Source organism: Sipha flava, unplaced genomic scaffold (assembly GCF_003268045.1).
Source record: "Sipha flava isolate LNK unplaced genomic scaffold, YSA_version1 198_pilon_pilon, whole genome shotgun sequence".
In the NCBI taxonomy this organism is placed as follows: domain Eukaryota; kingdom Metazoa; phylum Arthropoda; class Insecta; order Hemiptera; family Aphididae; genus Sipha; species Sipha flava.
In genome coordinates this window covers 518,476-522,002 of record NW_020272778.1, presented here as the reverse complement: position 1 = coordinate 522,002, position 3,527 = coordinate 518,476, and the positions used below count along the sequence as shown (strand labels likewise).

The following is a 3,527-nucleotide window of genomic DNA, read 5'->3' as shown; positions in this document are numbered from 1 at the left end:
TTTTTTTTTTTTTTTTAATATTATTCAATTAGTAGTTAAGGAAACAATGTCCATACATATATATGCATTTACACATGTATACATTTATACATACATATACATATATATAAATTAATAACATTTTTTTGTTCTAATAGTACCTATTACATTTTTGTGTAATAATAATGATTAATTAAGTAAACTTAAACTTAGATTAAAGCAATTTTTGTGTTTTTTTTTTTTTTTTTACAAATTAAATTCTTATGTACATGCTACAATCATGATTCAATTTATCTTAGATTTAGATTTAAACATTTTTGTTTTTTAATAAATAATATTTGTATAATTTTATAATTACTTTTTTTGCATCACAATAATTATTAACTTATGTAATATTAAAATTAAAAACATTTTTTTTTTAAATAATCTTATATAACTACAATAAACTTAAATTATACTTAAATTATGAACAATTATTTTATAATAGTGATAAACTAAGATTATGCTTAAATCATAGAATTTTTTTTTTTGTAAAATTTTTTGTAACAGTAATAATAGTAATTTAACTTATGAAGAATCATTTTTTTTGTGTTGTTATAATATTAATTAACTTAATTTTTACTTAAATTGTTAGCAATTTTTAAAATGTATGTATTATGATAATAATGAAGAATTTTTTATAATATAATATAGATAAACTAAAATTATACTATAATACTATTATTATACTATTATGTTTATAATTTAACTAAAATTATACTTAAATTATAAACATTTTTTTTTTACATTTTTTTACAATAATAATACTTAACTTAACTTATGAAAATTTTTTTATATAATAATATTGATTGAATTCAACTTATATTAGTGCAGATATACAAAATTAATTAATTTCAATTATATGTTATCAAATTCAGACCAACATTTGTAATAGAATAAAAAAATCCAAATTTTTTGTTATAATAGCTGATGAAACTACAGATGTTAGTAGAGTTGAACAGTTTTCTCTTTGTATAAAATACCTTGATGCTGATGTTATTAAACTAAGAAAGGATTGTTTACAATTTGTACCAGTACACAATACTACTGGAAAAGAGCTATCTAAGAAAATCATAAATACTTTGAGTGCTTTATGATTAAATTTATTAAATATTAACATCATCATTAGTTAACTTTTTTCGCATAACTATGGTACATTTCATTTGTTCCCGGTCCAATTCTATAAAAAATGCTAAGAAAGAAAAATCGAAACATCATAGAAAGACTGCAATGTTAATTTAAGCACCTATAATCATTATATATTATTTTATTATTTTCATATTGTAATGCGTTTTATTTGTTATTTAATATTTGTATATAATTAATTATACACTGAAATAAAAAAAGTTACTATTATAAAATTTTGTTTTTGTTTGATATAATAAAAATAAATTAATAAATCAAATTTTACCTTAATTACAAAATATAATTATCACTTATTACATTTTTAGAGATTTATAATAATAAAAGCTAAATATTAATTTACATTTATGGAATAATATTATGTTTAATGTTATGCAGCCATTATTAGTCATTACTAACAAAGGTATTTACAGACTGAATAAAATAGAGCTTTTTTATTTAGTTCTAGATATTAAGTATTTTTGGAACATAAATATGCTTTTTTTTAATTAAATTGTTCCTACATTTTTAAAATACTGGTTTGGAAATTAATAAAATTATACCTAATTAACAATTTTTGATTTTAAAAAATAATTATAAGTTAGTATTGTTTTTCTTCTCTGTAGTTTGAACCATAAATTAAAAATTATCAACTATAATATCAATCATAATTATTGTAACCAAGTTATCCAATTAATATAATAATATATTATAATTCTTTAAAATAATTAAAAATATATAACAATTTTATCAAAATATCATCTATTAATGTACATTTTTATTGTTTTTGTTAAAAATAATCTGCTCTTTAAATTATATTCTATAATATTTGATCATAAATTTTATAATTTAGAATAAAATTACTAAAAACCACAAAAATGTCTATACTACTAATGTTACAAGATTATGACTAGTGTTCTGCAGCGCGCTCTAGCGGATGCTAAAAATCTGGGCCCACTTTTATCAGTATAGATCGGTGTCCTTACTCCAATGTTCATGATCTGAGCATACAATAAGCGTCGATAACACGCGCATTATTAATTATCACATGTCACAGATATATAAAATAAACTTATTATATCTGTGAATTACGTCTTGCTAGCCGCCAAGATGCTACTGCTATAGCTGCTGCTGCTATTTTTTATATTGTATTGAGTGTTTTAACTTCTAATATAATAGCAACTATAAAACCGTGTAGAAAACTAGTAAAACATAAAAACCAAATTTCAAAATTTAGCAATCACTGTAATTGTTGACACTGAATAGTAGTGCTATTATAACTGCTACTGCTATTTCTTACCATCACTAATTGAAACATTATTTTAATTGTTTATTGTGGCCCATGAGCATCGAAGCAGTGATATTAGTTGAAATTTAAATGTAAGTGTGAATGCATTTTTTTTATTCTCAAAACGTGCCTCAAATATAACTTATTTCAAGCCAAATAAATTAAGCAATCAACATATTTATTTGTAATCGTTTTTCTTCTTTACCTTGATATTTTAATATCAATTATTTTCTGAGTAAATTATTAATATATCTTTACGTATCCGTATCCGTAATCCGTAAATGGTTAAAAGTTAAAAGATATTTTGTTGAAAAAAAGTTAGAATCCATATCAGGTATTCCAATAAATCTACAGTGTAGTGATCGTTGTGCAGGACACTACGATCGGTACCACATTAATTATTTAATGACGTAGCACGTTGTATGTTATCTTGAGACGTTTGGTTGATAGAGATAGGTAGGTGAATAATTAAACACTGATTTACTAAACTTATAAACTTACTGTTTTTATTAATTTATCACAATAAATTAACAAATAGTTAAAAACACAAAAAATTAAAATAACAAGTTATTTTGGGCTAAGAATTATATACTCGCGGCGATGTGGCTGTAACAAAGTCCACGACGAACAATAATTTATTAATACGGGAAATGGCCAGTATAACAATGTCTATTAGAATTACCTATCTACATCTGAATAATACTAAATGCTCAACCCGTATTTATACGGGTTCCAATGACGTAAAAGTGGCCTGTTTCTAATATTACTTTATTTTACTGTCGATTTAGCATTATTATGTTAAGACGTGAAAACTACTTGTTGTTTTCACCTTTGCTCTGGATTTCCTGCGAGTAGGCATAGTTATTAATATGTATAATAAATTATACTGATTATTAAATATGCTTAGCCTTGGGCTTACTACAACTGCAATGATGATGTTACAATCATCAAATAATTATTTTTGATGTATTGTTTATTCTATTGTTTATGAAAAATGCATGCTCACACATTATCCATAATAAGTTTTTTATTTATATTTATTGTAAAAGTGAAATTGCAGACTAAATAACACTTATTAAAAATAATGTATTTCTATTTA

General features: G+C 22.3%; 1 pseudogene; it reads left to right on the top strand.

The window, feature by feature from the left end:
• The window catches only part of LOC112681886, a 3,021-nt pseudogene extending 1,906 nt beyond the window's left edge, over positions 1-1,115 (top strand).
• The last annotated feature ends 2,412 nt before the right edge of the window (positions 1,116-3,527 follow it).